A 14,932-nucleotide genomic window follows, 5' to 3' on the forward strand; every position below is an offset into this window, starting at 1 on the left:
ATCGACCAGACTGATGTACTGTATGTTGAGAATGCTGATAATGACTTCTAAAGTGTAGACAGTTGCTTAAAGAAACTGCCCTCTGGGGTTTATTTGAGTCATAAAGGCAGTAAGTGAGTGGGCCATTTGTGTTATTGATTCCTATAATGTACTAAACTGCTGTGATGCAGTCGTGTTGAGTTAGCTCAAACAGACAATAAAAGGTAGCGGTAACAAACAGTCAGTCAAAGGTCAGCTGTTGAATGGGACTCATTATTATTGACCAGGGGCTCAAAAATGACAAGAATGTGGCAACAAATGTAGGAGAGTAAATCAGGATGTCACATTTCAACCAACCCAGCAGAAAGTGTTACCCTTTACTTCACAACACAAACACATCGATGCATGGGGAGAGATTTGATAAGCCAGCACTACTGGGATTCCCACACAAACTTTCCACATTGGCATTAGTGTCAAAATCAAAACCCAAACGTTATAAATCTTGTGATTTGCCACAGAACCACGAAAGCATCTCCCCTGCTTTGCCACAGTACGGGTCCCCAGGTATCCTTAGTTAAACGATCAGCCACAAACAATGTAGAAACCAAGCAGGGATGTCCCGATGAGTGTATAGTTACAGTGGAACAAAGTGGTGTGTTAGTGTGTATGTGATACAGGGGAGCCATGACGACGGCAACAATCCATTTTCTGCCAGCGACCACGGAGCTGCGCACACATTAGAAAGACGTTTGCATCAGATAGATTACTTGCAAACTGAAACAAACACACACACACACGCGCATACACAAAACAAATGTTCGGCTTTCTATTATTGATTTCCCCAACGGCCTCGTGGTGCTGCAGGGATTTGGAGACGACAGAAGATGATTTTTAACTTGGTAAACTACAGCATTTGAGCTCTCTAATGGCTGGCACGCAGAATTTACAGAAAGTGGAATAATTTGACGGCTTTGATTTCTTGCCACTCTCAAGGCTTGGCAGAGATGAAGATGGTGGGATTAAGTTAACAAGTATTACAGTAATGTGCCAAAGACAGAAATGGTGCAGTTACTATAAGAAGCATGGTGATGCAGAGATGTAACTAGACTTCTAGCTCACTCTCCCGTTGTCTCTCACACAGTTTGATTTCTACATGAACCAGCAGAAGAGGAGAGTCAATGGGCTTCGAGGAGGCGGTGGAAACGTAGGAATGCACAAACAAGTCTTCTGAGACCGCAGAAACAATGGAGATGGAAGAGGGGAAGCAGCAGTGGGAGATGGAGAAGGAGACAGAGAGAAGAAGTAAACACAAAAGAACACGTGAAAGATGAAGGGAAAAAGTGGAAGAGATTGAGAATCAGGAATAGCACATTATTCAAATGACAGGCCACAGATAATTAAGCAATAATGGAGAGCAATGCGTGGGAGTGAGGCTCTGGCTTGGGAGATGAGGGGCCGCGGGGGCCGAGAGTGGAGACACATGGAGGAGAGGAGGCGTGAGAGAGAGAGAGAGAGAGAGAATGATGGAGAGCAGGACAGAGAGAGATAGGAAACAAATGCTAAAAAAAGAGGAAGATAAAAAATGTAGAAAGATTTAGAAACGAGGATTCGAGCAGGAGGGGGAACGACAGACAAGCCCATTAGCCCTGTGATGGTAATCATATGTTAATGGCTGCTATAGAGAAGCTCATAAGTCATGATAAACACATTAAAGAGAAAATATCTGCCTGCAAACCCACGAAAAGTAAACTGGATTATTTGTCTCTCTATCCATCTTCCTCCAATGCCTGCGTTTTCGTGAGCTGAGGGCGCATTAGCAAGAGGGGAATGTGCACGGGAAGGCAGCAGCACATTATGATTTTACAACCACTTTGTGTACGGGTTGAAATGAACTCTCACAAGGAAGTTCAGTATATAATACAAAGGGACATAAGACATAAGCCTCTTTTATACCACACATAAAAATCAGGATTTAAAACAACAATAGAACTAATGGTCATGGCAAAACGCATTCAATTTACGCAGCTTAAATCACAAAATGTGACACGTTTATTAGTCTCTAAGGGTGAAACAATAGAAAGCAAATGTTGTGTCCACCAGGAGATCAGGACTCCCTAAAAAAGACTGAAACGATATTTCTCACCATTCCGCGGTGCTTGTTGGCAAAATGACCAAATTTCATACCCCTTGTTAACCCGCCATCCTACCTCTCTATGCCCTAGTAGCAGAGAGAGTGCAGGAGCAGAGGGGCTGTTTAGCTGAATATGTTAGTTTAGTCTGCCTGACTCATTGATCCTTCATCTCATTGAGGTTTGTGCCAGTTAGAATATATGGCCCTGGCCATGGTAGTATTTAAGTATCAGTAGCCTAACTGTGCTGTGTATTGATAAATCCATGGCGCTGTCCGTGGTCCTGAAGTAGCAGACAGATTTGTAATTGCAAGTCCCGCCCTTCTGTCATGGATCTATACTATTTTAAACTGTATAGCTGTGTATTGTAAAATACAGAACAAAAGGAGTCATTTCATGCGGCGGTTCACTAGTCGCAGGTAAACAAAACGAACCAGGTCCGTCCCCCCTGTTAAAAATCAACAACCTGCCTTTTTAGTACCTGAAAATTGTTGGATTTTATATAAAAATCAGGCATTATTACATATTCACACAAATAGTACCCAGGATGCGCTAGAGTTTGTCATCATGTGTGGGTGTTGTGTGCATTCATAGAGTAGTTTGCCAACACACAGTACTTGTACATAATTTCAAAGTGTGTAGAGACAGTCATATTTACCAAATAAGAATGTATAGTGAATAAGAATATAAAAAATAAATAAAAATAAAACAAAGTCAATGAATAAATGAAAAAAAAAAAGGCTTCTTGGCTTTTGGTTTGGCTCAACAAAGTAGTATTTTGTTTGAAGCACAGGACAGCAGATGCAAACATATACGGTTGAGGTTTTGGGTGAGCAGCTGCAGTTGCCCAGAAACCCGCTCTCTGCATCGCTGCACACGTACGATATCTTCACAGAAGCATGTTACAGCCTCAACACCATCACAGCATTTTAATCATTTTCAAACCACCACCAGCACCACTAAAATACACTCCCCAACTGATATCCTCAAAATTTATATACTTCTCAATGATTCCTCCCTGCTAATTTCCAAATCCAACATCCTCTTCCAACAGGAGAAACATGCAATTAAGGGCATAAGATTTTCTCACAATAATTGCATTATGACTCAAGAATGTTGTAATATCTAATTATCTAATCTAATATCTGCCTCTATCATGCCTCCCCTTCTCTCTAATGTCCTGTAATGACGGTGATCGCCTGATCCTCCCTGTGGTCCTTTCACCTGTCTGTGACAACACCCCAGAGGAAACTCTCTCGGCTCTGAGTGAACACGCTGAGCTGAACCTGGAGTGGCAAGGCTGGGGGGGGAGGGGCGGGGAGGGGTGTCCAAGAGATGCCCTGGAAGACACCGGGGTTTCGTCTGGATCTGGCTGAGCTGAGCAGGTAGTCTGTCTTTGAACATAGCTTCAAACGCAAGGCTTTGACTGAGAGCACAAAGGATCAGAGCCTCGCGGGGGGATACAGATTACCGCTGCAGTTGCCAGTGTCCGTGCATGACTGTGTGTGTGTGTGCGCATATGGATTACATTTTAATTTGATCTCTTGTAGTTGGGATGTTGCTTAAAAAGAAACCGTATAAATAACAGTTTCAAACGTGTAGAATGCAGAATCTATGTATACAGATGGTATCTTTGCAAGCGTAAAGCTGATTTACAGCACTATGCTGAATGTCACATGTATGTAATTGATTAACTGGACCAGGGAGACACATGCAGACTGGCATTGTCACATACTGTACACTTATACGCTTTTCATTAACACACATAGACAAAAGCAGGCTGTGCAGCCAACCTGAGTTTGCAACGCCACTGAATCAGCAAGTGCATCGATCCCTCCTCTCCTTCGCCCTCCTTCGCCCTCCTCCCAAATCAATAGCATCAAAAGCTCTCGCCTTCACAACAATGTCAGAATAATGACACCAGCCAGGGACTTATGGGCTGGCGAGGCCACCATCGACTGACCCAAGGCCTCCATCCCCGGCTCTGCGCTCTTTACTTTCCATGCCGCTCTGTGATTAATGATCTAATGTGGAGGGGCCGCTGGAGGAAGACACCGAATGAGAACTTTGGCCCGTGGCTCAGTGCGCATCAAGAGCAGAGTAGCGTTTGGCTGCAACGTGCTGGAAGCTGCTGGATTGCTTCGAAGTCATGGTTTCAATCATTTCCCCCGCTGGCTTTGACAAATCGGGGATGAATAGCAACGTTTTTGAATAAAAGCTGAGCTACTGATTGCTGCTGCAGAGCTGGCCATTTGGAGAAGCAGGCCAGAGAAGTGAGGGTCAGAAGTGAAGAGCCAATGCAAGAATAAGAAGAAAGAAAGAACGAAAGGAGGAAAGACGGAAAGAAAAACCACACTGGGAACCATGACTGTGTAGAAACTCATCAGTTAATTAAAAACAGTATATGCACAGAGTTGTGAAAATGTGACTAATCAACTCTTTTTCAAAAGCTAAAGAATATTCTGGCTGTTCCTCTCCTGCTCGGCATCGTCGAGCCATGTGCCAGCACTGATTTGGTAATGAGCTTTTTGTCTCACTTCGCTGTCTCTTCATAAGTGATTGTGTTTCATGAGCTGAACTTGCTGACATCTGTCCTGAAAACATCTCTAACAATGTATAACGATATATTAATTAAAGGAGATATTTTAACTTTTTGAATAAAGCCATTCTCCGTCAAATATTTTAAAGGCGAGTACTTTTGGGACTTGAAATTAAAAGAATAATGTCAACCAACCTGACACATTTACAGGTGGCATTTGGTCCATGGGAATTGGTGGGTGAAAGCCACACTCTATGCCCAACTCACACATAAGCTAAGCAACAAATAGAGTGGTGTTAAGTGGATCAAGAAAGTACTGCTTGTCAAAATTTTATACTATAAGTTGTTGTCAGTTCAAGGAAATATCTAGAAGCCTTTGGGGTACCAACAAATTTTGCAGCGGGGCAGCTTTTTTTGAATGAGCTTTGGTAGACTATAAAGTCAGAGCTGTGCGTTTTATTTAAATCCTTTGACTTGCAATGGGAGTTCCCAGCAGGCCCTCGCTGGCATGTTTATGTTTGCCTTCCTTTGCCTTCCATTAAAGCTGTTTAGCCTGGCAGAGCAGCCAGGGAAACCCCCACTCCCAGTGTGAGAAAACTTGTCTCCTTCTGTGTTAACTTGTTAGACCTCTTCCTGTTCCAGCTTCCAAAGCGCTCCGATCAGTGGTCGATTTATCATCTAGCAGTGCTGGGACATCCAGGGAGGAGGGGACCCCGACTGTGAGCCCGATTTCCCCTGCCATTAATCTGAGACACCGAGAGGGAGCCCAAGGAGAGCTGGCGGAGAGAGGACGGGAACACCCTGCTTATGATCTCCACCTTCTATCCACAGAGCCACACACACTGTGTTATTCAGCGTCATCCTCCTCACAGCACTGGCATCCATGCGGTTAAAGATCATTACTGGATATCTTAATTTCCATCTGGAAGTGACTACTCTTACAGGAGAGAGAAGGATGAAAAAGACACGTCTCCTCTTGCGTACCTCTCTCACTTTCAGACTTGATCTTTCAGAAGCCCTAAGCCAATGCCGGCAGATGGTAGTAGCTTATGCTGGCTTAGCTTTCTCTCCCCGAGGCGCTGGCTCGGAGAAGCTCGTTGCCCTTAGGCACAGATCTGTGAGCTGCTTTCCGCTCCTGCTCTCTAACCCTGAATGTTCTACGTGGTGGCTACAGCTCTGAACTGGGATCAGTGTTTGAAAGGAAACACAATGTGTTACTAGGGGCTTAGTCGTCCAGCTTCTTCTGGACATACGGAAAGCCCCTGTAGCAGGGCGTGGGAATCCCTTCCACCAGGGCAAAGGGCAGGAGTTGAAGACCTATCAGTCATCAACCACCAGAGCTCTGTGTACTGTCTCTCTCTCTCTCTCTCTCTCTCTCTGTTATTCAACCAAGCACACACAGACAGATTTAATAAGCAGGGATGTTAAATAGTCAAATTAAATTATGATCTCTTCAGTTTTGTTAGCTTTACATACATTCATTCACCAATTACAGACTCTTAGTAATATCAAATATGTGTGTAGGTGGTGATCAGAATAGAAGACAATATATTCTTCATTACGGTTTGTATGTACTGGAGGTGACAAAGTGCAAAACACTCTGGTGGATTCGCCTGTTTGAAAAAAATACCTATGGTAGATAAAACATGATGCAGTTACCTCTAGGGTGCCCTTAAATAGAGAAAACGTGATTCAGTGCCCTGTAGTATCCTCTTAATGGGAGAAAACGTGATACAGTACCCTCTACGGTGCCCTTAAATGGAGAAAACGTGATGCAGTGCCCTCTGGGGTTCCTTTAAATGGAGAAAGCATGATAAAGTGACCTCTAGGGTGGCCTTCCAGTAGAGAAAATGTGTTGCAGTGCCCTATAGGGAGGCCTTAAATGGAGAAAACTTGATAAAGTACCCTCTAGGTTGGACTTAAAATTAAGAAGATGTGATGCAGTGCCATAAAGGCTGCCCTACATGCTAGAAAACTTTCTGTGTGCTGGTGACCCACCACATGCAGCTGGTGCCCTTATTTCGCCTCTGCCCCTCAGACAGCCTGAGTCTGCCACTGGCCAAACACAGATGATTATGACAAATAAATGCCTTCATATAGTCTGAGTGCAATCAATAGAAGAGAAATGCAGTGAATCGCTCCTACAAAAGCCATATTACCAAAGCAGAATGGCAAAAAAAGAGAGAGAAAAAAAAACCAGCAACTGTTTTCGACCCCGGATACAAATCTATTACCAAAACAAATAAGAACATAAATGAATAAAACATGTGTGCATTTTGGATGTTGGTTTAATGATTTACTTTTAAGTTTGGCCTGGCCCCATTACCATAATGAAACATGCTTTACGAACCAGTATTTATATGAAGCACAGGACTGTGGATATGCAGACCTGCAACATGCCACAAAATCTCTGCTTTTGTCAACTATTTCTCTGTTTCTAATCAGCGTGTAGGCTCACTTTCACTCCCTTCCTTTTTGTGTTACTTCTCTTTCCCTTGTTTCTAAGTTTGTGCCAAATGTTGCCCTCGTTCCTCCTCTACCCAGCAGTGTTTCTGACTCATTTATCTCCTCTTCCCTTTATTCATCCTCTCATCTATCCAGAAAAAAAGGGAGAAAGAGAGGGAATGCACCAGCAGAAAGCTGTTGAGTCATACTGTGCAGGAGGGAGACAGCATGTCGAAGATCAAACAATGCTCATTCCCGACTCAATGAATGCTCTCTCTCTGTCTGTCTCTCTGTCTTTCTGTCTGTCTCCCACTGCTTCTTTCCTCCCTCTTCATTCACTAAATCTCTCTTCCTCCTCTACCTCCTCTTTCGCTCTTTTTTGCATTTTTTCAGTCAGCCGTGACGTTAGTCTACACAGCCTGAATTCCCCTGCAACCCTTTAAACCCTACCAGCCAAAGCAACAGCAACAACATCAGTAACAGCAGAGGCCCAGACCAACAGAACAGCTTCAAACGCAGGAAGACCAGTTTAGCCCTGGAGTGCTGGAGCGAGGAGGGAGGCCCACTGACGCACGCATACAGAAAAACTGTTTATTTAGCCTGCTTGAAATAAGACATTTGCTCAACAGCTTCCTTATAAGTTAACTCCCTGGATCTCTTGGTAAACACAGTAATAATGCTACTTTACGGACAACAGATATGGAAGTTATTTTTTCTTTTGAGGGCACTATGCGGAGAAGGTAGGGATTACCTTGTCTTGCTCAAAAGCAGCTGAAGGGTATTTCTCACTTCGTCTAACAGTCTTGTACTCTAACAATGATTGTGAGTGGTTTGACTGTTTAAGTGGTTAAGAATGATCTCCATTATTACTCCTGATTCATATAGATTTACAGCATTAGCTCTGGTTCAGATATGATCAATTTCTCTCCATCAGAAAGCTCAATCTTTGTATGAAAACAGCTGAGAGCCAATTTACTCAGCATTGATGCATGACCCGGTGCACTAGACTTAGCATTCTCTCACACATATACCAGCACATAAATCACATAAATCACACATAAATCAACCTGGAATTTTAATAAATATATAATACTACTAGATTGAGGACAAAATGAGTCTGGTCACCCTTTACCTTTGATTATCTCTGTAACCTTTTCAGAAATCTAACTGTGATGAAAATGACCATATTAAACGAGTGGGCAATTCTGGGGTCTGAAAAGTGAAGCCAATGCTGAAGTGCCTTAAACTTGTATTCTTTCTAATAGCCAGCAGGGGGCGACTCCTCTGGTTGCAAATAGAAGTCTGGTTGTATAGAAGTCTATGAGAAAATGAGCCTACTTCTCACTTGATTTATTACCTCAGTAAACATTGTAAACATGAGTTTATGGTCTCAATTGGTAGTTTCAAATCTTCAATACAGTGTGATGTTCATTTAGTAAATTATGGTCCCATTTAGAGTCAAATAGACCATAAAGCAGGGTATGCTTTAGGGCGTGGCTACCTAGTGATTGACAGGTCTCTACCACAGTCTTGTCCGGTCTGGGAATTATCCACGTTTTCGTCTTACAACAAAACACCAAAGTTAATTCTAACCTTTTTGGTCACCTTAAAATATCTTATTCAGCGTTCGGTTGTACTTGCTACTAGTCCACCCTCTCGTGTCACTTGTTGCAAAAATACAAGATGGTGACGGCTAAAATGCCAAACTCAAGGCTTCAAAACGGCAGTCCACAAACCAATGGGTGACGTCACCGTGACTATGTCTACTTCTTATATAGTCTATGTATTAAATATGTATGTACACACACATACTATACTGTACATCCAAGTCTTCTCTAGCAGCTACCATCCACTCCCTGTGCTTATAATGTGTATGTACTGTATTTCGGTGTGCATGTTTGTTTTGGGCTGTTTGGGTTATGAGGAGAGGGGGGGCACATGGATGTGGGAAACCAATTCCATATACACAACTACATTTACATAATATAAGCGCAACAAACACAAACAGAGTGAAATGTGGTAAGGCGATGAAGTTCTGGGTGGCTTCAAGGCAGTAATCTATTTTACAGATTCTGAAACAAGTACGAGAACGACTGAGCGCATCGCCAAAAGGCAGCAACTACTGAACGATCCACTTAGTTATCTAACAAGCTCTCTGATTGGCAGATCTTACAAAATCCCCACCCCCTTTGCAGCATCAGCCTCATCAGCATGTAAATATATGCACGTCCTCAGAAGCTCATCACCTGCATACTTGGTGGAAGACTCAAGCTTCACACACTCTTTTTCTGCCAGAAAGGCAAACAAGTCTTATTGCCCGAGGTAAGCAACACGCCGTGCACAGCAGAAAATAGCTCAGGAAGTTCAGGCTGCCATATGTTTGAGTGTGCAAAAAGTTCCTGGATGTTGTTGACTCGCTGGAAACATATGGCACACATACCGAATGTTCTCATGTTTGCCAGATATCCACAGTAGTCTAGTTTATCTGAACGGAAGCCATCTCACATTTGAGTATGAAAGATTGAATTCAGCTGCTGCAGACTTTGTGGATTAAACATGCAAATAAAAATAAAAAAAAATCAGGGTGAACTTTTTGGGGCAGAGACTCCGCCTCTTGTGAGGAGACAGTCTCCCCCATTAAGTTGATCAGAGGCAGTGATATCTCTTCTCTTCCGAGTCTTACTGCCGAGATGTCGTCGCCGATTCAAAATATTCCACTCTGAATTCCGGCCAGATGTGACTGGAGTTCAGGCCGCGGAGCCCGAGCGAGAGTGACGCTGTCAGAGGAAATGTTCTGCCTGAATCCGAAAACGGGAGCATCAGAGCAAACATGAATGAAGACACGGCGGGCAGAGATGAGAGGAGAGATGGAAAGTACAAATTAAAAAAAAGAAAGTTGCGACAATGAGGCCAGTGACAGGGAGACGGAGAAGCACTGATAAGGATAGATAAATAGAGTGATGCTGGGAGAGACATAGTCAAAACACGGAGAGAAAGTAGGGCCTAGGTGGGCGGGGCGCGGAGACTCAGATCTATTTTTAATGCCTCTGACTGGGGATCAGCAAAAGGAATGTATAATTACAGCCTCATGAATAATGCAAGCAGGCTTCTTTTAATTAGCCACACCAGGCCCGATGTAGCAACCGCAGCAGACGGGACAAACACGTGCACACACACACTCATCTACAGTATATACATAACTTGTCCAGAAAACGATGTTACCGGTGTGTGCATATGTGTGTCACTTTTGAAACATATGTGTGTGCATGCTAAACATGCACTCACACGCTCCTCCGGGGAGACGGGAGTCAAATAAAGAGGCGAAATGATGAGCTAAGGATTGGTGCCTTGGTGATGACTCTCTGATAGGCTTCACAGCGAGAGGAGCCCCTAGACACCACTCAAAAGAGCTGCACACTGTCTGCCTGTCATGTGTTAGATAACCCCCAATATAAAAGTATGAATTATTAAACATCTGACTGGATAATATTACAAAACCTCGCTGTAACCACAGAAAGATATGGCTGGCAGTGGCAGTGAGCTCTTTCTGTATTTTTTCACACACATGCACGCTCACATGCACGCACGGCAACAAGGAAAACGCACAATTTCTGGCATACGAGCCATGCGGAGACGCCAATTGTGTGGGCTGGAAAAAGAGAGGGGAGAGGAAATCTGATTCTAAGAAGCAATTAATCAAACCTTTCTAATCTATAATTCAGCTTGAGCTATTTCATTAATTAACAGTGTTTGGGTTGTCTATGCAACACTATCAAACGTGGATCAAGCCGGAACAGACTTCAGTGAGATGAGTTCTCATCAACCCCGTCTTGATGACCGAATGGAGATTGAAATGGATGGTCGAAAGCTCAACCAGGAAAACTGAAGTAAATTCTGTCCGCACATCAAGAGAAGGCAGGAAGCTGGATCCAAGTTGGAACGGCACATCAAGACGCCGGCAGGATGTTATTCGGTTGTTATCTGGCAACTCGACTTCTCCCATCTTCAGAGCCTTAATTTGCAAGCTAATTTGTGGCTGGCAAAGACGGGCTTGAGTACGAGAGAGGATATTGGATGTAATTCGATGTCTCACTCCATCTTCGTTTGTTGATTTGAGTTTAATTGGCAATGAGGGTGCTGTGTTCCCCGCTCTGGGGCGGGCAGGGGAGATGACGGCTTGAGTGCACGGACCAAAAATGAGTACCGCTGTGATGTTTTGCTCATGGACAGCATCCCCTCAAAGGTACAGACTCAACTTCACACAGCTGAAGGATAACACATCAAACACAAATGGACAAAAGACCAACTTATATTTTTTGATTTATGCTACCTTTTGCTTTATGTAGCTTTCTGACACTCAGCCCGTTCATAAATAAGCTGAAAAAGGTAAAATAACAGCAGGAGGGATTGTCCAAGGTGAGCACAAACCCCACTATTATAGTCAATATGCACAAGGTTGTTCCTATATACGTACCAACAGTGTTGATAGGTGCTAGGACGGAACAATCTTCTTTAAGGGGAGTGTGTGTGTGTGTATGTGTGTGTTCGAGGTAGGGGGCCGCCTCCTGTTGTGTGACATTGATAAGCGCACACGCTTTTTCCAGATCAAAAGTCAAAACAGGTACAAAAATACTGACAAGTGTTTTTCCTTTTTCTTTTCTTCCTCCTTCCCATGTCTTTGTACAGCCTTTATTCTCTACTAGCGTAGAACAAACGCGGGCAGGAGAAAGGTCAAAGTGTCAAAGCTTCACCATTCCAGCACAGAAACAACGAAGACAAGACATGTGCATTTGTGTGCGAGAGAACTGCCTTGCAGAACAGCATAGAAGATCTTCACCATCCCCTGTTACTGTGACGTGCAAGAAATATCTCAACAAAACATCCGTGTTAGCTCCAGATCTACACAACAAGAGTGAAAACTATTATCACAGGCAGATAGTGAAGCACAGGTAGCTTCTATCCAGCTTCTGACTGGAATTCTGTTCATTCTAAAACCAGCTGCATGATTTGAGTTGTTGGATTCATTTAATCCTAGACTTTTCCAATTTACTAATAAAGGACTTAAGACACCGGAGGCAACACTAAAATGCAAAATACTCGCATCTGTGTCTAGGAATTTTATTGTGAAAGGTAAGAACGTGAAGAGGTCTGCAATGCCTTTGTCAAGGTTGAAAGGAGTAATTAAGTTTGCCGTCCTGGTTCGGACTACAGAGCCTCCATGTTGTTGTTTCATAAATATAGCAACTCTACTGGTTCTGCACAACGTGATTGGTTGATACCTTTACTCACGGTGCGAAAGCTCAGAAAAAAAATTTGGCCGCATAATATTCACATTCTGTAGGAAGGCACGGTCATACATGCACAAAATTAACATTCTATTCTATGTGAGTGAAGGGGTGAAAATGCATCCTTGCAAAGCAAATTTGAAAACTTTGGTGAAAGTTCGAAAATCGCCTCGGCAGGCAAAGGTCACTCGCCTGCATTCCCATATGTGTACTAAAAGTACTCATGACAAAAACAACATTTCGAAAAAACTATATTGACATGCGAATTGATTACAAGAAAAAAATGCAGCCGGCCTTAACATAATTGAAAACCCACCAATTGGATTAAATGCACTTTCAGAGATTGAGAATGCTTGTGAACTTAGATCGCCATAGATCAAATTTAGTCAGTAGATTTGGGGACAAAATAAGCATCTTAATATAATTTTGTGAAGACGCTTCCCTGATTGTTGCTCTGCATCAAGTTGAGTGGGTGAAACTTGAGGTACTGACTCATTTTGCAGTATATGCAATCTTATAAAAGCTCTCCTGTGTATCTACACATTTAGAAACATTTATTTTTACAGACATTTTAAGTGCTGATGAGTAAACATGACTCATCTGATTTGGAACGTTTCCTGTTTTCCTTTATTTTTACATCTATGCATAATCCATGTGAAACACACATTCTGCAGAGCACGATGACACATAGTCATACACACTCATTTGCATATTATCTTAAAGGGACATGACGACTTTTTTTTTGCTGCTGATTTTTTACCTGCGATTCCACTATTGCTTCTTTTAGTCAAACATTCAGTAGAAGAACTCCAACTGAAGCCACTCACTACACGCTTTCTCTAGCAAACCGTTCTTGTCCGTAGCTTGACAACATGTTGGGACATCCCAGTGGGAGGGGCTGCAGATGGAGGCGGAGAAAGACTGTCGTGTAGCAGAACGGAATACATGCCGAGTTGAGGGAGGAGTCATGGTGGGAGGATGCATTGGTAATTACCCCGGCAGCCATTGGTGTCTCTGTGTCTCTCTCTCTCTCTCTCTCTCTCTCTCTCTCTCTCTCTCTCTCTCTCTCTCTCTCTCTTCTGGCTAAATCAATGCGTCAGCTGCAGCTAGCTCATTACCCAAGCCACCGCTGCATCTCAATGAGGTGACATGGGAATTTCTATTAGCCACCGAAAGCTCCATCTCTCTCTGTCGTTCTCTCTTTCTTCCTTTTCCCCCTCTACCATCACTTTGTCCCTTATTCCCTCTCCTCAGTCAATCAGTCACTCTTCCTTCCCACTCAATCTCCCCTTGTTTTTGCTGCTGCCTGATACGTCTTTTGCTTTTCTGCAACCCCTCCACCCCCATCTCTCCTGGGGGGGAGCATAAGTAGGGATGGCTCTGCTGTTGCATCATGTGTTCCTACCATAACAACAGAGGTTTGTGTGTGTGTGTGCGTATATGAGAGAGAGTTTGTAAGAAAATATCCGATTCCGAAAGACACGAGATAAAAAGAGAAAGTTTAAATGAGGCAAAGAAAGCTGGGCACTGACCCTGCCTGAACACTCTTCAGCTTGCCTGTAATTATCAGTGACTTGTGTGTATCTGTGTGCGTGTATGCATGAGTAGTGCACACGTGTGTTCCGGTGAGTAACATCCCCGCTGCTGAATGGAAATGAAAGCGGTTCTGGAGAAAAGCCAATGCCCAGATTGCCTCAGAGACGGGGCTCACGTCACAGGGCTGGGAACATTGCCTTGTACAAGAAGTGCAAATACACACAGAGCGGACACACACCGGCACAGACACACAGAGGGACGTACTAGGAGAAAGTACACAAGGCAGAACACCAAGGGCACTTCACCAAGAGTCCATTTCACCTGGCCTTTTTACTGAACAAAGACTGACATGAGAGAGAGATGTCTAACAAAGCCCAGGGAGAACCCGGCCTGAATGGCAAAAAGCAAAAGGAGATAAAATGGCAAAAAGGGGAAGAGGAGGAGAGGGAGTCTGAGAAGTATGTTGACTGAAGAAAGAACAGCGAAATTTAATAGAAGAGTAAATTGAAAAGACAGAGGGTAAGACGGACAAAGGAGAGAGAGAGAGAGACGTCAGAGGGCCGACATATTCCTCCACCAGGGAAACTGAGAGAGCAGAGAGACATCTGTTCAACACGACTTCAGGGGGCTTTTACTCTGATGTCAGCCTGTCACCACATACAGGACCGCAGGAGTAGATACACGCTGAGAGCCGCTGAGAGTACACACACACACACACACACACACCCTATAGCACACCGCCTCTCTTCCTTTCTCTCTTTCTATCTCACTCTCCTCAATGAAACTCCACGGCTAAAACCAACCTTTAAAAAGCAGCAGGACGAGGAGGTCTGCTTCATCCTCTCAGCGTCTCTCTTCATCTTTACTTGATCAAGCTTTTCACATCTGTCTGTCATAATAAACTTTTGATAAGTGCCTTATACCATATACATTACTTTGATAACTGATCAAACCAAACTATTAATCCCTCCACCAGATTTCCATCACTTTGTATATTGATTACCCAGAGTTAGGGATGT

The 14,932-nt window shown here is 43.5% G+C and overlaps 1 protein-coding gene across 11 annotated transcripts in view; it reads right to left on the minus strand.

Annotated features, from left to right (window-relative positions):
* Positions 1 to 14,932, minus strand: part of LOC141765927 (serine/threonine-protein kinase BRSK2) — a 199,740-nt gene that overhangs the window by 83,921 nt on the left and 100,887 nt on the right. The window lies entirely within an intron of this gene.

Source organism: Sebastes fasciatus, chromosome 4, assembly GCF_043250625.1.
Source record: "Sebastes fasciatus isolate fSebFas1 chromosome 4, fSebFas1.pri, whole genome shotgun sequence".
NCBI classification, from domain to species: domain Eukaryota; kingdom Metazoa; phylum Chordata; class Actinopteri; order Perciformes; family Sebastidae; genus Sebastes; species Sebastes fasciatus.